General features: G+C 46.8%; 1 protein-coding gene and 1 pseudogene across 1 annotated transcript in view; both read right to left on the reverse strand.

Moving 5' to 3' along the window:
- Positions 1-23,199, reverse strand: part of HIP1 (huntingtin interacting protein 1) — a 142,396-nt gene that overhangs the window by 113,303 nt on the left and 5,894 nt on the right. The window lies entirely within an intron of this gene.
- Positions 6,276-6,441, reverse strand: LOC123934294 (annotated as a pseudogene).

Raw genomic sequence — 23,199 nt, forward strand, 5'->3', positions numbered from 1 at the left:
TTCCCCTGAAGTTTAAGAATGTCACTTGTTAGGGGCGCCTGAGTGGCTCAGTGGTTTAAAGCCTCTGCCTTCGGCTCAGGTCATGATCTCAGGGTCCTGGGATCGAGCCCCGCATCCGGCTCTCTGCTCCGCAGGGAGCCTGCTTCCTCCTCTCTCTCTGCCCGCCTCTCTGCTTACTTGTGATCTCTCTCTGTCAAATAAATAAACAAAATCTTTTAAAAAAAGAGAAAAAAAAAGAATGTCACTTGTTAAAAATAATATAAATGTAATTTTATATGACTGCATAATATTCCATCCTATGGCTATATTCATCCATTCAATAACTATTTATTTTATGCCTACTGTGTTCTAAGCATTTTTTAAGCACCGGGTGTATCAGAAATTACTCATCTAGGGGTGCCTGGGTGGCTCAGTGGGTTGAGCCTCTGCCTTCAGCTCAGGTCATGATCTCAGGGTCCTGGGATCCAGCCTCACATCCGGCTCTCTGCTCAGCAGGGAGCCTGCTTCCCCCTCCCCCTCTCTCTCTGCCTGACTCTGCCTCTGTCAAATAAATAAATAAATAATCCTAAAAAGAAAAAAAAGAAAACTCATTTAAAAAAAAAAGAGAGACATTACTCGTCCACCTCCTGTTGAATGCGGAAGTTGTTTACAATTTTTCAACACTGTGATAAGCATCTTTGTTTGTAAGAGGATTTTGTATATTTCAAGTTCTTTTCCTAGGACAGATTCTTAGAAGTTGAATTAGTAGGTCAAAGAGTAATAAATAACATTGTCAACACATTCTGCCCAAAAGCTTTCCAAAAAGGCAGGCCAATTTGTACTTTCTTTATCAGAAGAGTGCCGATTTCGTACATCCTGACATGATTCAATTTTCTCACTAGAAAGAAACATATGAGTATCTTCTCTGATCATGTTGTATTTCTTACTTAACTTAGTTTTTCCTGTGTTTATAAATTGTTTCCTTCCTTTGCAAGTCATCTCTTCATATCTAGTCATCTATGGGAGCATCTTACTTAGAAGTTTAAGTTCTTTATATATTGGGGCACCTGGGTGGCTCAGTCAGTTAAGTGTCTGCCTTTGGCTCAGGTTATAGTCTAGGGGTCCTGGAATCAAGCCCCACATTGGGCTCCCTGCTCGGCAAGGACTCTGCTTCTCCCTCTGCCTTTCCTCCTGCTCATAGTTCCTTTCTCTCTCTCTCAAATAAATAAATAAAATCTTTTTTAAAAAAATCCTTTATATAGTAAAATATTTACCCTCTCACTTTTAAAAGCATATTTCCTTCCTGAGAATAGCTATGATTTTTATCCTTTTACTAATTTTAAATTTTTAATAACGATCAGCCAAACCATACATGAATGTAGTCTCAAAAATCAAGCCATCAAGAAACTGAAAAGACAATCCACAGAGTGTGAGGAAATATTCGCAAATCACATGTCTGATCAGAGTCTAGGATCCAGAGTATATAAAGATCTCCTGCAACTCCACAACGAAAACAAAAACAATCCAATTGAAAAATAGGTAAAGGACATAAATAAACATCCCTCTAATGAAAACACGCAAATTGCTAATACACATATGAAGAGATACTCAACATTATTAGTCATTAGGGAAATGACAACGAAAAACCACAATGAGATACAACTTCACGTCCATCGGGCTGGGTATACAAAAGAAAGAAAAGAAAAGAAAAGGAAAGAGAGATAGAATGAAAAAAGAGAGAGGAAGAGAGAAAGAGAGAGAAGGCGAGAGAGAAAGGGAGAGAAATAAGAGGAAGAAAGAAAGAAAGTAAGAGGGGTTGGCAAGGATTAGGAGAAATTAGAACTCCTGCCCATTGCTGGTGGGAATGGAAGATGGTGCAGCTGCCGTGGAAAACAGTTTGGAAATTCCTCAATGAGTTAAACAGCATTACCGTACGACCCAACAATTGTGCTCCTATAGCAGATAACTGAAAACAGGTATTTAGACAAATACCTGAACGCCGATGTTCATAGCATCACCATGCACGATGGCCAAAATGTGGAAATAACCCAAATGTCCCTTGGTGAATGAACACAGGTGGTGGGCTGCCTGCTGGAACAGGATTCAGCCATGAAAAGGAATGAAGAAACAGCCACACATGCTACACCATGGACGTACCTCAAACACACGGCTCTAGGTAAAGAAGCCAGCACAAAAGGTTGCACGCCGCAGAATTCCAATTGTACAGACCTCCCGAAACAGATAAATTCGTAGAGACAGACACTGAATTGGTGGTTGCCAAGAGCTGGGGGTGGGGGCAAGGAGACAGGAATGTGACTGCTTCATGGGTTTCCTTTGTGGGGCAGGAAGAACATGTCTTGGAACTAGAGACAGACAGTGGCTGCGCAACACTGTGAACGTACTTAATGCCACTGAAATGTACACTTGAAAATGATTAACGGAAAGGGCGCCTGGGTGGCTCAGTTGGTTAAGCGGCCGACTCTTGATTTCGGCTCAGGTCATGGTCTGGGGGTCCTGGGATCGAGCCCCATGTCGGGCTCCATGCTCCAGGGGGAGTCTGCTTCAGGATTCTCTCTCTACTTCTACCACGGCTCCCACGTGTTCAGTCTCTCTAAAATAAATGTCTTTAAACAAATTTTTTAAAATAAAATAGTTAACAGTGAATTGTTTTTGAAATGGAAATTAAAAAAAAAAAAAAAGAAATCAAGTGTTAAAGACACTTCAATTTTTTTTAAAGTAGGCTCCATGCCCTCCACAGCCCTGCAATCAAGATCAGGCGTCAGATGCTCAACAGCGCCCTCTAAAGACAGCTTCCAATAAACAAGCCGCGTTACTTGTTTTTCCTCTCTACCTTTCCAATTCTACTTCCCAAAGGCAGTCTTGCTTTTTACCTCCTTTCCCTTCTAGCAGTAATAAACTTGATGTTTCCGATTATTATATGTACACTGTTTCTTCATTTACTAATCTGAAATGATACCTAATGACTTCCTAATATGATAGCTAAGACATAGTTCCCTGAGATAGCCAACCATCTCTACTTCCTCATCTACGCAACGCAGATACACAAATATTTCAGTGAAATAATCAGTGTTTAAATGACGACTGTATAAATGTCATTCTGCACACAGACAGGTGGGGAATGATTACATTTCCATTCTTTTTTTTTTTTCTTGAAGTTAATAATTGCTTTGTTGTTTTATTTGCATAACCTTCTACATACATGTTCTGAGCTTCTCCAAAATACTCTACTGTAGGAGATACTGTGTGGGATGCCTTGTTTCCAGGAGGTGCCCCTTAGGGCCGCCCACCTGCACTGGGTCCGCTTCTCCTATACCTCACGCTGTCTTCTACCTCGCTTCTGTTGAAGGGCACCTCCAACAAAAAGGAATCACAGAGGGGCACCTGAGTGGCTCAGTGGGTTAAGCCTCTGCCTTCAGCTCAGGTCAATATCTCAGGATCCTGGGATCGAGCCCCACATTGGGCTCTCTGCTTAGCAGGGAGCCTGCTTCCTCCTCTCTCTGCCTGCTTCTCTGCCTGCTTGTTAACTCTCTCTCTCTCTGTCAAATAAATAAATAAAATATTAAAAAAAAAAAAAAGGAATCACAGAGGGGCACCTGGGTGACTCAGTCGGTTAAGCCTCTGGCTCTTGGGTTTTGGCTCAGGATGTGATCTTAGGGTCCTGAGATCGAGCCCCATGTTGGCCGTCCACTTGGCAGGGAGTCTCCTCACCACGCCCCCCCCCCCACCCATTCATGCACCTCCTCTCCCCGCTCTCTAAATAAAAAATAAATAAATCTTTAAAAAAAAAAAAAAAAGAAGGAACCAAAGGAATATCTTTTTCTTCCATCCTTGGTAATCTGGAAGTATCTTTGTTCTGCTTTCATACTTTATTAGTCACTTGGGTATGAAATAATACACGGAAAATCATTTTCCTCCAGAATTCTGAAGGCATACAACACCTAGTGTCCAGAGTCACTCTTGAAAAGTTCAGTACCATCCAATTCCCATTCCTGTGTCTGGTGCCTGTTGTTCCTCTCCAGGAAACTGTAGAGTCCCCTCGTGAACCCTGCTGACATAAAATTTCACAATGTTGCCCCTTGGTGTGACTTTTGTCTTTCATTGTGCTGGGCACCTATGGTCTGCAGATGTTTCTGGTACAACGTCTTTGGCTTCCTCACCTCTGTTATGTCTGTTTCTCTTTCTGGAACTCCATTTTTATACTGAACTTTCTGGATGGATGCTCCATGTCTCTTGTCTATTCTTTGCACTTTTCAACTCCTTGTCCTTCTTTGCTACTTTGTGAGAGGTTTCCTTGACTTTATCTTCTCTACCATTGAATGAAATTCTGAGTCCAGGGACTTTTTGAACTCTACGCACACACTATCTGGAAGTTTCTGAAGTTTTCTTCTGAACTTGCATTGTCTTTGTTTCTTACAGATAGCTTCTTCATGATCATTTTAGTTCTTTTGTTCACGCAGCCTTCCCTTTCCTTATGTGTCAGCTGACCCCTCGTTAGCTGTTGATATCAGCTTCCGTGTGGAAGTTCCAATGGTGGAACTGATCAACTGGCAAATTTCATTTTCGGGTGAGGGGGGCAGGGTGAGAGCCTCACACCGGTGCCTTCCGGAGATCTGGTTGTGAAGGGCTTTGTTCTGAGGCCTTGGGTTTCTCCAGAAAACATCTGATCGCTGGCCTGGGAGGTGGATATCCTTGGCTCATCTGGATGGAGTGCAAGTTCCGAACAAATCCCCTTGTTTTCAGCACCGGGGTGCTCCACCCTCTTGCCACATAGAATCTCTGAGTTAGGAATTCATCTGGATCCGTTTCTCCAATCTGGTCCGTAGCTGCCATATAAATGCCTGTGCTAGAAAGCAGCAGGGGGGTGGGAGGACCAGTTCTTAGAGACAGATACCTTTTCCACCTGATTTCAGCCCTCCCCTACACCTCCCCCGCCACGATGCTTCCAAGCTCAGGCTCCTCTGGGCCCAGCGCAGTGTATCTGTTCTCCTGTTAGTACCCTCTCTAATTCTTTCCAAAATGTATTGAAACATCTCACTTGATAACGACCCCACTCCATTCTTCATTCTTGTGGGTTTTTCTCATTCTTCTTTACTGTTATTGTAGCCAGTCTTGGGAGATGTGTGCGTGTAACCAATCTGCTACTTTAGATGAAGTCCTTTATTGTACTGGGACATGTGAAACCCGGTAACGGTCGAAATATGTCCCCTCCCAAGGATATGCTAAAGTCCTAACCCCCAGTTACTTTGAAAAAGGGTTGGTGCAGATATCAGTTAAGTTGAGATGTGGTCCTACTGGCATAGGGTGGGACCTTAATTCCATATGACCAGTGTCCTTATAAGAAGAGAGAGAGACATGGGGCTCCTGGATGGCTTAGCCGGCTACGTGGCCAGCTCCTGATTTCGGCTCAGATTGTGATCGTGGCGTCCTGGGATTGAGCTCCCCCGTCTGGCTCCAAGATCAGCAGGGAGTCTGCTTAAGATTCTTTCACTCCGTCCCTCCCCATACTCGACTGCATGTGCACTCTCTCAAATAAATAAATCTTTAAAAAAAGAGAGAGAGAAGAGAGAGACAGAACCACACACAGGGAGAACCTCAGGTGAAAATGGGGACAGAGATGGGAATAATGCATGTACAAGCCAAGGAACACCGAGGTCTACCAGCAAACCCCAGACACTGGAAGGAGCAAGGAAGGATTCTTCCGTGTAAGTTTCAGGGGGCCAGTTTAGGGTACTTTATTACAACAGCCCTAGGGAACTAACACAGAGCCCTTAACTTTCTGTGATCAGGAAAGTCAATGTTTCTTTCACTGTGCTATTTTTGACTGCTTTAAAACTCAGAGGCCCTCCTCTTCCCCAAAAGCTTCCTTCTATAATCTTCAAGGGCTTTTTAAAACATTTTTATTTATTTATCAGAAAGACAGTGCACAAATGGTGGGGGGGGGGGAACAGCAGGCAGAGGGAGAAGCAGGCTCCCCTCTGAGCAGGAAACCCAACACGGGACACAATTCCAGAACCCTGAGCTTAAAGTAGTCGCTTAACCCACTGAGCCACCCAGGTGTGCCTCAAATTTACGTATTAATCCATCTAGAATTTATCTAGGCATACAGCCTGAGGTGAGACTCTCCCCACCAACAGCTAACCAGATGCCTAACCCTGCCTAATTTATCAAAAGATCTTTCCATCCCCATTGACTTCCAAGTTCCCCTCTGTCCTACAGTTAATTTACATGTCCATAAAAATATGTTTCTGGGCTATTAATTCTATTCTACTGATCTGTTTATGCTTAAGCCATTAATTACGGTCAGTTTTGATCATTAAAACCTGTTTGAATCTTTAGCAGGGCAAGCTTCTCCTCGACGCAATCTTCTGCAAAGTTTTCAATTAGCAATAATCGCGCCTCGGATAAACCTCATTGGCTACGATACCGCCACTGCGCAAAGCTTCTTCTGCAAAGTCTTAAAGTGACTCTCGTTTGTTCCTCCAGATAAACCTTAGAAAAATCCAAGTCCCCCAATAAATCCTCTACCAGGGTTTCACATGGGAGAAGTATGAATTACACTGGGAAGAGCTGACATTTCTATAAATTCTAGAGCTGCCGTCCAGAAACAAAGCGTGTCTCTCCATTCATTAATCTGCTTTACAGCTCTCAGTAAACTTTGTGATTTTCAACAGGGGCCCCTCTATCTAAAATACCCCCCAAGCCGCTCCTTACCCCTCATTGGTATAAGGAGAATCGGCAACTGTTCTGAACACTTTCATAAGCATCATCTCACCCAATTCTTACAGTGGTATCTATTATTTCCACTTCTACATTAAAAACTGAGGCACACCGAGATCATTAGTACAAAATCATAGCAGGTTCCAACCCAGACAACTTTACTCTGGAGCCCAACAGTTTTATCTGAAAAATATTTTTTTACTACCTGGCCGTAAAAAGGAACGAGGACGCCTTTTCTATGCTGGTATTAAAAGACTGCCCAGATAGTTGGCTAAGTGAAAAGCACGATTCTGAACTATCATTTGTAGAAAAAGTGGGGAAAAGGCTCATATTTCAGGATATTCAGGTTTGCTTGTACATGAAAATATTTGGAGACTCAAGAAGAAATTAGTAAATGAGTAGTTCTCTCTTGGAGCTGAACAGGAATGAGGCAGCTAGGGGACAAAGGTGGGAGGGATCTTTTCACTTTTTTTTTTCCTTTAAAAAAAATCATTTTAGGGGCACCTGGGTGGCTCAGTGGGTTAAAGCCTCTGCCTGTGGCTCAGGTCATGATCCCAGGGTCCTGGGAGCGAGCCCCGCATCGGGCTCTCTGCTCAGCAGGGAGCCTGCTTCCTCCTCTCTCTTTGCCTGCCTCTCTGCTTACTTCTGATCTCTGTCTGTCAAATAAATAAAATCTTTTAAAAAATAAAAATAATAATAAAAATTCTTTTTTAATTAAAAAAATCTTTTTTTTCATTTTGCCTATTTAAAAATTACATATATTTTTTTAAAACTTTAAAATAAAATGCATGCAGACACTCAATAAATATGATTTGCAAGGTGAATGAATGCCTGGGGAGTTCAGATTTGTATAAAGCTGTGTTTATGATCTTGCTGTTTTGGTGAATCGGATCTGTTTCTAAGGTCCTTTCAAGCTGGCTGCTGTTACGTAGGAAAATACACAATTGATTTTTACATGTCTTGCTCCCAGCACTTGTATTCCTGATGCTGACCTTGCCTGTTAATTCTCTTTTCCATTGATTCTCCTGGGTTTTCAGTGGGCAGGGGTCTGGGCTGGTTCCATAAATGTATTTCGGCAGGTCGGGGCTGGAAATTCAGAGTGGTGAGGACCATGGGGGCAGGAGAGTGTGTTCGCCATATAAAGACATCAAGTTCCAGTTTTTGAAAAAATACTGCGTGAGCCAAACCAAACACGCCGAGGAAAGAATCCCGTCTCCAGGACGCCAGTCTGTGGTCTCTGTGTGTGCTGTACCCTCTGTTCACTCACACTTTTCCCTTCCCTTCCCCTCGGCTCCACCCCCTCGGTCCTCTGAGGCCTTCCTGGCTGCTCTGGTCTGCACTGACTTTCTCCCCTTTTGCCCACGGCCATCAGGTTTAGAATCACGGCAAGCCGCAGCGTGGCCATAAGCGCTTGAATAAGCAACTTGAGGCCGTTCATCCTGCCTTCCGGGGCTCTCCCCACCCACGTCAGCATCTTCCGCTTCTGTGGTTAGCGAACTGCAGTGACCGTTCAGCACACTGGGGTCTTGGAGGAACTTGAACTTAGCAGTCAAGTCTGATCCGTCACTGATTCCGGCACCCGGCGCTGCAGGCACCAAGGCAACCTGACGCACTGAACGATGATCCCTTTCGGGGCACGTCTGTTGCCAGGCAGGCATGTCAACTCACTCACGAATTCAGAACCCCAACAGAACTGTGGAGAACAGGGGCGCCTGGGTGGCTCAGTGGGTTAAAGCCTCTGCCTTTGGCTCAGGTCATGATCTCAGGGTCCTGGGATCGAGCCCCACACCGGGCTCTCTGCTTAGCGAGGAGCCTGCTTTCCCCTCTCTCTCTCTCTGCCTGCCTCTCTGCCCACTTGTGATCTGTGTCTGTCAAATGAATAAATAAAATCTTAAAAAAAAAAAAAAAAGAACTGTGGAGAACATGCCAGAGAGGACAACAGGACCCCCACCCTCAAGGGACAGTGCACAGCCTCCATGAGGCCGGGACCTGGCATTTAGAGCAAGCCCCCAAAAATATATTTGTTAGTGGGGCGACACGGAGCTTACCATCCCTACAGTCACCCAAAATACAGGCACAGCAGAGGCGAAAGAACATGTGGAGAAAACCAGTTGAGGAGGAGCTCAGGACACGGGAACAAAGATTCAATGGGCTCCACGATGCTGGCAGGGAGCATCCGTCTAGCCCCTCACGGAGACGTGAACATTTTACTCCTAGCTAAGAGGGACTGCTGCCCTGCCTCTCCCGAGGCCATGAGATCACGCATATCAGGTTCTCACCGAAACTCTACCACGCGTGGCTGCCCTCATGTCAGGGGTGAGGAAGTGGAGACTGGGACGAGTGACATGACTTGCCCAAGATCACACAGGCAATCAGCCTGTGGCCAGAACTGAACACGGATCTTTGACTCTGCCTCCAGAAGGTTCTTTCCTGACCTTGTGGGTAGGAATACTGGAGAGGTGGCAGGGGTTTGAGTGATCTAATCTACAGAGGAGAGGCTCTCAGTTAATTTCTGTCCCACTGCACCGTGAGGAAGGCTGAGGGTCAACAGTAAATAAGACAGATTCTTCTGTTGCTCATGGAGCCCCACTCCAGCCTTGGCAGGGGAGGGAGATACGCGATAGAACCACCCTCTTCCAAAAAATGACAAGATGATCTTACCCGGTGATGCATGGTATGGAGAAGACACAAAGATATATAGTGAGTTGGGGTCTACCTTAGTTTTTGGGGGTCGGGTGTCAGAAGAAGCCCCTTTAAAAAAAAGTGGCAGCAATTGGGCAGAGAGCTTATGGCAGATGCAAAGTTTCTAAGACAGGAGCCAGACAGGCAGAAAGACCAAAGGGCTGTAGGCCAGCGAGCGTAATGAGGCTGGTAGGGCATCAGGGATAGCATGGAGACGATGTTCCAGTTCATGCACTGAAGGCAGGTTTAATTCTAAGCCATCAGGAAGCCATTTGAAGGTTTTAAGCAGGGTGGTAAAATAATCAGATTTATATCTTTTTACTTTATTTTCTTTTTAAAGATTTATTTATTTGAGAGAGAGAAGCGTGCATGCAAGCATGGGGGTGGGAGCTGGGAGGGGCCGAAGGAGGGGGAGAATCTGAAGCAGACTCCAAACTGACCACAGAGCCCCACGTGGGGCTTGATCTCATGACCCCAAGATCACGACCTGAGCTGAAACCAAGAGTCAGTCACCTAAGCAACTGTGCTACCCAGGCATCCCTATTTTATTTATTTATTAAGATTTTATTCTTTTTTAAGTAATCTCTACAACCAACTTTGGGACTTGAACTCACAACCCTAAGACCAAAAGTCACCATCTCCAAAGACTGAGTCAACCAGGCACCCCTGATTTATGTGTGTGTTTTTCTTTCTTTTTTTTTTTTTCTTTTTTTTAAAGATCTCTCTGGCTGCTTTGTAGAAGATGAATAGTAGGGAACTAACACTTGGGTAGAGAACAGCCTGGAATTGTCATACATAAGATCTCTCCCACATAACATGCAGACATGCTAGGGAAAAAAAATGTATTTTTCATTCAGCCCAATGTGGGGCTTGAACTCATAACCCTGAGATCAAAACCTGAACTTGATCAAAAGTCGGGTGATCTACCGAATGAGCCATCCAGGTACCCTTAGGGGGGCAAAAATTAAAACTATTATTAACATGTAGATGAACACGAAAGCATTTCCAGGTACCAAAAAGCTACTGTAGCGTTTGGGATCTGAACACACATACTACAGGATCAAGAAACCAGACACACTTGATCCTAGCCAAAAGGCTGAGAAGCAATTCAACAAACCAGATATACACTATAAGGGGCCAAAACTGAGAGCACTGAGTGTGTGTGCACCAGGGATCTGGAACTGAATTCCTAGACAAAGCTGGAAGCCCTAGACCCTTGGTGGGGAGACCATCAGGAAGCCAGTCTCCGGCCAGTGCTACATGTATGTGACAAGTTCCCCCACTATTTATGCAATGTGGAAGCATTGCCCTGGAAAATCACATAAAACTTGACTTAGAACCAACGAGCCCTATAGGACGTAACAGAGACAACCATGTACCTGTCCCAAGGGATATCGCCATAATACAGGGCACCCACAGGACTCCACAGAATATAATTTCCACCAAAGATGATCTCACAGACAAAAACAACAACAGATACAGGGAAAATCAAATGCAAACAGAGAATGAAGTACCCCAGAACTATATTGTTCAAGGGTAACCTGGCTGGTTCAGTTAGTGTAATGTGTGACTCTTGATCTTGGGGTTGTGAGTTCAAACCCCATGCTGGGTGTGGAGATTGCTCAAAAATAAAATAAAATAAAATAAAATAAAATCTCAAAAATCAATAAAATTTTAAAAAATATTCAACAAGATGAACTAGAAACCATAGAGCACAGATAAGACATTACAGGTAAAGAGCGAGTGAGTTTTAAAAAGAACCAAATAGATATTTTAGAAATTAAAGAGTAGATTAGACACAACCAAAGAGAGAATTTGTGAATAGAAGATGAATCTGAGGAAATCAGAGTGAAAACAGAAAGAAAAACAGACAAGAAATATGAAAGAGTCATTAAATGAAATGGAAGGCAAAATGAGATATTCCACAATACATTTAACAGGAGCTGAAAAAGAGAAAAAGGAATCAAAGGTGATAATCTGAGAGATAATGGCTGAGAATTTTCCAAAATTAGAGTGAAAGCTAAAACAAGTTCCAAAAGCAATAAAATAAATTCCCTAGTGCACATAGTGCACCACATGAAAAGAAAAGAAAAATCTATCATAGAGAAAGGTAGATTATCCATGAGGGATTGACAATTAGATGAAGTAAGTGCCTGAAGACAACAGAATTGCTTAAAAGCGCTGAAGAAAAAGAGCCCAGGGTACCTGGGTGGCTCTGTTGATTAAGCACTTAAGCGTCATCCGACTTTGGTCAAGATCTCAGGGTTGTGGGATCGAGCCCTGCATCAGGCTCTGTGCTCAGCATGGAGTCTGCTTGTCCCTCTCCCTCTCTTCCTCCTCTTGCATGCTTTCTCTCTCCAATAAATAAATAAAATATTTTAAAAAAAAGAAAAAGAGCCAACAGTGTGGTGAGGAGGAAGCAGGATCCTAATCCTGTTCCATCTGCTAGTCTCCCTCCAGCTGGTATCCCAGCAGCCCAGGTAGCAGGAGGGTGAGGTTGCTGGATACTGGAAGGTTCTCACCATGGTACCACAGGCACCTGGCACTGCCCTGCCTCACTGTGTCCATGGTCACTGCTTGCAGCCAAGATGACTAGAAGGAAAATCAATTCTGCTGAACGGGCACTAAAGAAAAACCCAAAGAAGATCAATGAATAGTCCTCTCATCTGGCCTTGAAAAACATGAAATATATGGGCACCTGCGTGGCTCAGTTGGTTAAGTATCTGACACTTGATCTCAGCTCAGGTCTTGATCTCAGGGTTCCAAGTTTGAGCCCTGTGTTGGGCTCTGCACTGGGCATGGAGCCTACTTTAAAAAAAAAAAAAAAAAAAGGCAATCGGAAAGGATAAATCTTCTGACCAAAAAACTCTCAACAAAATGGGCAGAAGAGGATCACTGAGCAGAGACTAAAGATTCAGCAGCAGAACCACAATCTAAAATTGAGGCTCTTGCGGGCCCAAATGCAGTGAGACAAACCGGTCTTAGACCAGTCTCAGTGATGGTTCTTACGTACTCTTTCTCCTACAATTCTAAGGAACAGCCTCATCAATCGTCTTGGAAACGCAATTTCTATAATTCTGGAAACATATTTTTAAAGAAGCAGTGTGCCTGGATGGCTCAGTTGGTTAAGCGGCTGCCTTCGGCTCAGGTCATGATTCCAGGGTCCTGGGATCGAGCCCTGCATCAGGCTCCCTGCTTAGCAGAGAGCCTGCTTCTCCCTGCTGCTCTTACTTGTGTTCTCTCTCTCTCTGTCAAATAAATAAATAAAATCTTAAAAAAAAAAAAATCAAGAAGCATGGCATCCCACCATATCCCACGTGTTAACACAACTTTAAGTACAAATGACTTAAGAGATAAAATCATGTGCTAATTAAACCAGAAATTAATGGAATGTTGGATTAAGAAAGGCTTTGTTTGATGTCAACTTAACATTCCACAGACTGTGAAGAGCATTATAAAAAGTTCTCTAAAATACACATAGCCCAAAGGACAAAGTCATTTTAAATGACCCTTCTTTCACATTTGTAGGGGTTTTTTTGCCCCTACTAGCATTGTCTCTGTGTCTTCTCCATGTTCTTTTATTTCCTTATCAGAGTTGCCACACTTTCTGCGGCAAGATCCTGGTAGGGAAGGAAGGTCCAGAATTTCCCCAAACCTGTTAATGGCCTGTGGATATAATGTGTAAGGTGTCGTATCCTCTGTAATCAGGACATTGCTCATAAAAGGCTTGCGAGCTAGAAATATTTGAGGATTCTGAGTTCTAGTGTCCTCTGCTTGTTTTTTTGTCTCCAAATTTTAAGCTGGAACACTGCCCAAGTAACTTTTTCTTTTAAGATTTTATTTATTTAATTTGTAGGTGGGGAGGGACAGAGGGAGAGGGAGAGAGAATCTCGAGCCGACTCCCCACTGAGGGCAGTGCCCGACACGGGGCTCTATCCCACAACCCAGAGATCGAGACCTGAGCCAAAACCAAGAGTCAGACCCTTAACTGACTCAGCCACCGAGGCACCCCTGGCTAAGTAACTGTTAAGCAAAGCCTTGCAGTTACACTACCTAGACTTCTTAATACCAGCATTGACTTGTGATGTTTGCGTACCGATCAGCAAACAAGTACTAATAAAGTCATGGTTGTGACGGGGGGGAAAACAACGGAGATACGGAGACATCTTCAGACAAAGACTATGATGGCTCACTGCAGTTTCTTACAGAAAGAGCTATGACGTTTTTCTCCCAAAGAAATAATAAATGCAGCCCTGAAGAAAGTTCTGGAGAAGTCCTAAAATAGCCCTATTTATATTCTAGCAGGAACATTTGAGTAACCAAAGTCATGTACTCTGTTGACCTTACCGTGACCATGCAATGAGCCCAAGGTGGAAGCCGGATGAGGGAGCTGGAGGGAAGCCATCTGCCGCCAAGAAGCCACCCTCATGGTGGCAAAGACCCCTGGGCCCCATCCCACTCCTTCTGCCTTTGTCATCTGCTGCTCATCAGCCAGCGACCGGGAGAGGATAATGCCCTCTACCCCCTTCTGGTTGGGGAGGGCAGCTCTCCTGGGCTAGGCAGGGAAGGCACATTTGTCCAAGGTCACTGTCCAGGGCTGGAGGTATTTTTAAATAGAGATAAGAAGGAATTATCAAACAAAAAATGACTGCCTGGCCCCAGAACCCTAAATTCTGAGGCCCAAGCTGGTGACAAACACTGGTGATCCCACAAGGAAGACGCTAAGGCCACGCTGTCGCTCTGCTCCCCCCAGATCCACAGAAGCACGCGTGTAACTTCATTCCTCCTTCCAGAAAAAAAAATTATTTTCTTCTCTGTCTTCTCTGTTCAGACATAACATCATCAACACAACTCTTTAAATATCTGTGCCGGGAGGCTATATTTAGTGACTGTTTGGCCCTTAAAATGAGCCTGATTTCCTGTGGCAAAAAGTTCTCAGCAGCAAGGAGAGAGAGAAGTCAGAGAATTCTGGAGAATTCTGAAGTACTAAGGAACAGCTTTAAGGCTTCAGATGTTCACACAGTGTAAGAAATGGAGTCAATTGCTTCTTCTGGAGAGGTGACTGGGACCCAAGAGAGGGGGAGAAAAATCATAATCAAAGGGTGTGTCTGGCCGGAACACTTCTGAAGTCATCCCAGAGAAAAGCCTGACACGGGGCAGCTGTGCGAGCCAGTAACCATGTGTGGTACGCAGCCCTCCTTCAGAGAGGCGGGAGGGGTGTGCATTCACTCACTCGTTCATCCACTCACTCGTTCACTCATTCATTCATACACTCTCACTCACTCTCATTCATTCACCCATTCATTCATTCATTCACTCACCCATTCATTCACTCATGCACTCACTCGTTCACTCATTCATTCATGCACTCTCACTCACTCTCATCCATTCATCCATTCATTCATTCACCCATTCACTCATTCACTCATTCACCCACTCACCACAGTTGTACATTTTCCCACATGCAAAGCCCAGTGGCCTACAGGAGCTCCAGGTCATGGGGCAAACAAGACACACCAAGAGTGGACCTTTAGAAGGCCATCCCCAGAAAGGGCCCTTGGCGGGGCACAAAGTGACTGTGGCAGGGAACCCAGAGGGTGGGGGACACTTCCGCCGGTGCCATCCGGGAAGGCTTCGCTGGGAGAGGGAACGAGTGCCAGCCCTGGCTTCCTGCTCTGGGCCCTCTCCTTGAACCCACTCACTGAGCCCAGATGCCAGGACATTATCTCATATCACAGATGAGTAACTTTCCCAAGGTCCCCACGGGATAATGAGTAACAAACCTGGAGCGGAAACCATCCTCTGACTGCAAAATGCTCGGCTGCTCTCTTTGGGCCCAGAGGGCCAGGTGAAGGGTGCAGAGCGTGTCTGCGAGACGGCGTACGGAGGTCCCACTCCAATCCTGCTAAAACCCCGGAGCAGTTGGCTCCCCTAGGCTCGGCCGCCAGAACATCGCCCTCCTCTGATAAGCCTGGACTCGTCACACCTTCCCTCCTCGGAAACCACTGTCCCGTCCCTGTGTGTGTGTGTGTGTGTGTGTGTGTGTGTGTGTGTGTTGGGGTGGGGGGACGCCGGTGTCCCCAGGATGACCCAGGGGAGCAAGGGAATGCACATCTACTTGGCCCTAAGGTCTGCCAAGCAACATGCCATTCTTTTTTTTTTTTTAACATTTTGGTTTGAGATAATTTTAGACTTTCAGAAGAACTGCAAAAATAGGACAGAGTTCCTGGACATCTTTGCTCAGCTTCCCCTTGTATTAACTAACATCTTACATAAGCACAGGAAAATCATCAAAGCGAAGAAATTCGCCCCAGTGCGATATACGATTAACTATACTGGGGAATTCATTTGGATTTCTCCCGTTCTCCCACTATTGCTGTCTTTCTGTTCCAGGATCCACCCAGGATCCCAACTGGGACACTTCCTTAGTCTCCTCCAGTGACAGCTCCTTAGTCTTTCCTGGTCTTTCGAGACCTCGACATTTTTTGAAGAATACCGGTCAACTGTTTTATAGGACATCCCTCATGGACTTTGTCCGATGTTTCTCGTGGTTAGACAGAGGTCACGGACTTTTGGCAAGAAAACCACACAGGTGATGTCCCCAGTTCAGCGTCTTTGCTAGGAGCTGTTCGTTCCCATATACTGGCTCCTTGGGTTTCTCTGGATACTCAGGGCAACCCCATGAGGTAGGTATTAGTATTATTATTTCCAAAGGTTCATTTATTTATTTTAGAGAAAAAGAAAGTGAGAGAGAGTGCAGGGGTGAGGGGCAAAGGGAGAGGGAGAGAAAATCTCAAGCAGACACCCCACTGAACGTGGAGCCTGACTCGGGGCTCAATCCCATGCCCCTGAGATCATGACCTGAGCCAAAATCAAAAGTTGGACACTTAACTGACTAAGCCACCCAAGTGCCCCCGGAATTATTTTTGTTATGTGCTACAACCTAGGCCTAATGGCCTAACCCTGGGAAGGCCAGGATCAGAAGATACTGGCAAGAGTTTTGCAGTGCTCAGCCTGTGCAGATGTACCTGGCAGTCCTAAATAGAAGACAAAAGACAGTGCCTGGGCAGGAGTGGCCAACTGCAAAAAACTTCTCACTAAGTAATTTTCCTGAGTGAGTGACTTTGGAAGGCTAATTCTGTGGGGGCAGGGAGACGGGGGGCACAAGACCCTCTGACCAACACAGAAAGTTACCCATAGAAATTAAGTGCAGCCAGGGTTATCCAGGAGGAAGTGTCTCAGAGAGAGGGAAAGCCAGACAGAATTCAGTGTCTGGAGCTGAGAAATGGGAGAGTTAAACTGGAGGAACAAGGGCCAGCTGCTGTCAAAAGGCAGTCAAACTCTCTCAGGGCTCCTGCTTTAGGAAATGCATTTTTATAGACCCACCAACTCTCTCTTGCCCCAATCTCTGGAGCAATCTCAGCCAAGCCCCTCATTTCACAGATTGACTGAAGACCTACAGAGGGTAGAGACCATGGCAGAACAGGGGGAACCACAGCCAGGAGAAGTGAGGCTTCCTGATTCTTTTTTTTTTTTTTTTTAAAGATTTTATTTTTAAGTAATCTCTACACCCAACGCCGGGCTTGAACTCACAACCCTGAGATCAAGAGTCACACGCTCTACTGACTAAGCCAGCCAGGTACCCTCAGACTTCCTATTTCTTTTTTTAAGATTTTATTTATTTGAGAGCGCATGAGAGAGAGAGAGAGAGAGAGAGAGAGAGAGAGAGGGTGGGGGGAGGGGAAAAGGTATAGGAACAAGCAAACTCCCTGCTGAGCAGGGAGACTAAGACATGGGGCTCGAACCCAGGACTCTGGGATCATGACCTCAACTGAAGGCAGACACTCAACCAACTGAAACACCCAGGCACCCCAATTCTTTTTTATTTTTAAGATTTTATTTATTTATTTGACAGAGATCACAAGTAGGCAGAGAGGCAGGCAGAGATGGGGGGGCAGGTTCCCTGCTGAGCAGAGAGCCTGACACAGGGCTCCATCCCAAGACCCTGAGATCATGAACTGAGCCGAAGGCAGAGGCTTAACCCTCTGAGCCACCCAGGCGCCCCTGAGGGATCCCAATTCTTAATTCAGAGCTCTGGGTGCAGCTAAGCCCAGGAATGGGGTGCACTCCAGAGCATCTGGGGGAGCCCGAGAAAGGACCAGCACACAGCAGGCCCACCCCGAGGGCAGCTGTTGATTTATTCCCACCTCTGTTTCCTGACTGCAAGTCGGCTCTCTCAAGCAGAGACACCATCATGGTGATCCCAGAGGGGACAAAAGGGACTTCCTATCTGTCTTTTTTAACAGACAGCACAGGGCTTGATCGAGAAAAACAACAACAACAAAAGTAAGGTTACGTGTATTATATCTGTGATCCTCATGCTTGGAATTGCACCAACGAACTCCACCGCCCAGCAGGAAAGAATGTTTTGAACAGGCTGCTAAATTGTTTTTCCAGGATAAGATTTCTGTGAATAAGTGCCAAGTGTGGAAATGCAGCGTTTTATCTATGGCCACAATAAGAACGGATGACATAGCAAAGTGCTGCTCCAGGTCTAAAAGGGTGGCCGGCCTCTGCCTCGAGGCCAGGGCTCCACTAGGCTTCCTGCTCCGGGGTGTGAGTTACCTGTCTTTATCCCGTATTTGCTTTTATCGCTGCGTAACAAATTATCACCAACTTAGCAGCTTAAAAGGATGCCCACTGGGGCACCTAGGTGGCTCTATTGGTTGGGCATCTGCCTTCGGCTCGGGTCACAATCTCAGGGTCCTGGGATTGAGCCCCGCATGAAGCCCTGTGTTGAGCCCCGCATCCAGCTCTCTGCTCAGCGGGGAGCCTGCTTCTCCCTCACAATCTCCCTTTGTGCTTGCTCTCTCAAATAAATAAATAAAATCTTAAAAAAAAAAATGCCTATTTATCAGCTCATGGTTCCGTGGTGTGAAGGCTAAGTCGGTTTCCCTGCGCTAAAATCAAGGTGTTGGCAGGGCTGCATTCCTATCTAGAAACCCGGGGAAAATTCGGGCCACCCTTCCCGTCTTAAGGCCCTTAATTACATCTGCGAAGACCCTCTTCCCACGTAACAAAACATGCTCGCAGGTGGGGGGAGGCATGCATTAGTTTATCTACCCCATCCCATCACCCCACCCGTGAGGCATAAATCGGGAGTCCCGGCTCCCAGTCCCCTGGCTCAGGGGGTACCATGACTGCAGGAGGACGCCTCTTTGTGTAAAATGTCCCTCCTGCTGAATTCCCCACTGCTAAAGCCCACCCGCCTCCTTCTACCAGTGCGGCCAAAACTTCTGCTTCGGTCCAATGTGACCCAGACCAAGTACATGGCCCTCAGCCTCGGGCCCCTGCCTTGGAGCGGGAACTGGGCCCCATTCCATTTTATGTTACAGCAACAATCAAATACGATCAGGTCGTTCATCATTATGGAGGGCCTACGGGGTCCCGAGCATCATGCTTGGGGAGGCCTACAAAGGAGGCCAAGCTACAGGGAAGCTCACAGTCGAGCACGGGACAGAGATCCAGATCAACACGGAAACACCATCAGATCCGTCTGTGCCCCGGGTGGGGGTGGGGGGCAGACACTACCAGGGGCCATCGGAGGCGGGACTTCAAGGATGAAGAAGAGTTTAGCAACTAGAAAAAGCAGGAGGCCGAAAGGAATGGTGTGCCACCTGGAGACACACAGAGGCCTGAAGCAGTGGGCCGCCTGAGACAGAGAGAGGCTGAGCAGGCGGGGGCTCCAGGGGAGGCCGAAGGGCATTAACAGCAGGCAAAGGTCAATGCTCTGCCAAGGTAGGCTCCGTGCTGGGCCCTTGAGTTTGAATTTCAGTTTGGAGGAATGCACAGCAAACAGGCTTTTAACACATGGAGTGATACGAGCAGCTGTAACTTTTTTAAAACAGAGCTCTTGGGTGTCCGGGTGGCTTAGTCGGTGACGGCATCTACCTTTGGCTCAGGAGATGATTTCCTGGCCCCGGGGTCAAGTCCCACATCAGACTGACTGCTCAGCACAGAGTCTGCTTCTCCTCTCCCCCTAGCCCTCTACTTGTTCCCTCGCTCTCTCTCTCTCTCCAGTGAATAAATAAAATAAAAATAAACCAGAACTCTGACAGCCTGGGGGAGACTGGATGGCAGGAAGGCCAGCTTCAGGCTGGGTAAGCAGTTCAGGCTCAGCTGGGTAAGCAGGAAGGCCAGCTTCAGGGGTAAGCAGTTCAGGCTCAAGACGAAGGCATGAAGGCAGGCAGAAACCGTGGGTAAAGAAGTACGGGCACTATGGAGAGCCATCAAGGAACCGAGGAGACAGAACAACTCCCCACGGGGGTACAGGAGAGAGGGATGCCAGAGACGACTGGGAGAATTGCAGCTTCAAGGGCCGGGGAAGGTTTCTAAACTGGGATTGTCGAAAACCGAGAGCAAAGCACAATGAGCAAGTTCATGGCAAGAGAGACAGGGTTCAGGATTAGGTGTGTTGGGTTGGGGGGGGCAGTTGGGGTTTTTGTTTTATCAGCAGTAATGGCCTTAGACAGTACAGGGAGGTCCCTTTCTGGAATAAGCATCTCAAGGGAAGCAGCCCATCTCGAGTCACTTCCAAGCATGAGTCAGGGAGCTGACGTTGGGTAGGAAGTCCCTGGGAGCCACCCACAGTTACGTCAGAGACCTGGTCTCCTCAGGGGCCCTCCTGCTGGCTGCAGTCATGCTCCCGTGAACTCAGACTCAGGGGGTACTTATGAGGGTTCACAGTTCAGCACGGGGACCAACTCTGCCTGACACTCATCAGTCCTTCCTGCCACGTATTTTATCCTTCATTCTGCAAACCCATTCTCAATGGCCTCCTTGGCGCCACAGGCCATGTCGGGAGCCCGAGGCTGTGACGATGAATTAGGTACCTGACATACGGTCTTGGAATGCCCGCCATGCGCCAAGGCTGGAGAGGCAGAGCCCTAGGCTGACCTGTCACTGGAAGGGAAGCTTCCCTGGATCCTGCCCAGAGAAGAAACCACACAGTTCATGCCTGTCCATCGCTGGCTGAAGGATTATGGAAAATGGGAGGGAAGACTATAGCATTGGTCAAAACAGATCCAAGAAAAACCAGAGGAGGCATTTGCTTCCAGCCCAATATGGGAGCAGGGACACATGACAGACAGTAAGACATAATCTCTCTCTCTCTCACACACACACACACGCACACACACAAAACTGTCTAAGCTAACAACTGTCATTGCGGGCTAGCCCCAAGGGTCTCACAGAACCAGTATCAGGTCAGTGTTTCTGCCACGTTCCCAGGTGACATTCCCCAAGTTCCTTTGTTCCCACAGTAACTCATCAAGTGAGACTTGATCTAGATCTCTGGAACACAAGCCAAGCTTGGGGCCATGTGTTTCGGAAGTCCACCACACAGACCAAGCCACCAAGGAGCCCCTCTCCCCCTAGCCTTCGGCTCGGATCATGATCCCAGGGTCCGGGGATCGAATCCCACACTGGACTCCCTGCTCTGCCCTTACTCGCCCTCCCCCCGGCTCATGCTCTCTCTCTCTCTCAAATAAATAAATAAAACCTTAAGTAAACAAATAAATAAATGGAAGCATACAGAAAGTGTCCTTTTGGGTCGGCCTTTTATTCGCCCACTGTTACATGTGAAGGTTCGCCCGTGCCGTTGAATGTGACTACGGTTTATTTATTCTCCTTGTTGTGCAACATCCCAATGAGAGCCCGCATCTCAGTGCCTACGGTGGACGGACGTCTGGACTGCCTCCAGTTCGGACTTCTTACAAAAGATGACGATGAGTATCCTTCCAACTGTCTTCTGTGTGCTGCTGCCGGGTCTAGAGCTCACGGTGGAAGTGCTGGCCTACTGAGTCTGTAGACCTTTCATTTTAGGGTAACGCTGGACTGTGGCCCAGTGTGGTCGCACCAGCATAAAGCCCCATCAGCAATGCATGGGCATTTCCAACTAATTCACATCCTTGCTGATGCTCGGCACAGTTGGCTTTTCTTTTTTTTTTTTTCCTTTAAGATTTTATTTATTTACTTATTTTAGAGACACAAAGAGAGAATGAGCACACACCCACGCAAGTTGGGGGAGGAGCAGAGGGAGAGGGACAAGCGGACTCCTCATTGAGCACAGAGTCCAGCGTGGGGTTCAATCTCAGGCCTGACTGAGATCATGACCTGAGCTGAAGCCAAGAGGTGGATGTTTAACTAACTGAGCCACTCAAGTGCCTCCTTTTTAAATTTTTATTTCAGTCACACTGATAGGCATTGAGTGGTAACTCATTATAATTTTAATTCGCATTTTCTTTTTTTTTTTTAAAGATTTTATTTATTTATTTGACAGAGACAGAGATCACAAGCAGATAGAAAGGCAGAGCAGAGAGAGAGGGGAAGCAGGCTCCCGGCTGAGCAGAGAGCCCGATGCGGGACTTGATCCCAGGACCCTGAGATCATGACCTGAGCTGAAGGCAAAGGCTTTAACCCACTGAGCCACCCAGGAGCCCCAAATTCACATTTTCTTGATTACTAATGAAGCTGCACATTTTCATGTTTAGTTTTTTTACATATTCTGGATATAGGCCCTTTGGTAGCTATATGTCTTGCAAAAAACTTCTGGGAGGAATTGTGAAAGTCCAAATAAATCAATTGGAAAAGACTTAGAAAGAAAACCTCTGTAATTTTTCTAAGTTACCAGGCCCAGACCGGGCTTCACCTTAATGAGAGATATGAAAAGAGACGTATACAGTTTGAGATAAGAGCCAGCAGGTTCGAGCCTCTGTCCAGCCACTTCCTGAGCGCTCTTGGGCAAGTCGCCTATGCCCTCTAAGCCTCAGTGTCCATCCTGGAGAACAGACTGCTACTATTGCACAGTTGTTCTGTGGCTGAATAGAGGTTACGCACAAATATGCTTTTATAAACTGCAAATCTGTTAAAAATCAGAAGCCATCGGCCACACTGGCTTCCTGAATGGCCCAGTCCAGCTTCCTGAGCTGTCTCACAGCGCGAACAGAGGCAGAGGTCATAAGCTTTCAGATCGGAGAAAACCCCCATCCTCCCTTCTACTATCTGAGCCACAGGACACCTTCCATCCCTGTCCCTCTCCCCCCACAATGTTGGACTGTCCTGCCCACAAGCCAGGAACAGGGCTCCTCCCTGCCTGCCCAGGCAGGAAAACAGGAAGCAGCCCCCACCCTGCCAGGAGGTGGGGCTGACAAGCTCCCGTTCCTAGGTGGGCATCTCTCCAGGCCATCAACCCTCTGGACGCAGGAGAACTGGGCGTCTGGCCCGCCACGCCACGCCCTGGTCTGTGCCACGCTTTGTCCCGAGGTGGTGGACTAAGCGGGCGGTGGACAGGGAGTGTAGACCGGTCCTCCTCCATGCCTTGCCGACACGCCAGGCAAGGAAACCCTTTCAGTGCCCCAGTGGGGCTGGGACTCTGCTCTCCTGGGCCACATGGATGCTCCTCACCCCACCCGAAGGTACGGCACCAGCCATTCCCATGCGCCCCGTTCTACATATGGGGGGCACGTGGGAGTTTCTCAAGACAGCAGTTGAGTGCTCAGATGAAACGCATGTCCTTATCCCACAGTGTGGAAAACCCGCTTACAGGAATTTTATGAGCTCGAGTGTTTGAGAGCTGGGAATCTTGTCCAGCCTCCCCATTTTGAAATGAGAAGTCAGTAGCTGAGCCAGATCTGCTCACTGTTACTCTCTCCTATTACTCTGCCCTCATCCCACCGTCCCTGCGAACTCCAGCAGCCGCCCAGGCCACATCACATCCAGGTGCCTGGGACGCCAGGCCAC

The sequence above is a fragment of the Meles meles genome, chromosome 21 (assembly GCF_922984935.1).
Source record: "Meles meles chromosome 21, mMelMel3.1 paternal haplotype, whole genome shotgun sequence".
Lineage (NCBI taxonomy): Eukaryota > Metazoa > Chordata > Mammalia > Carnivora > Mustelidae > Meles > Meles meles.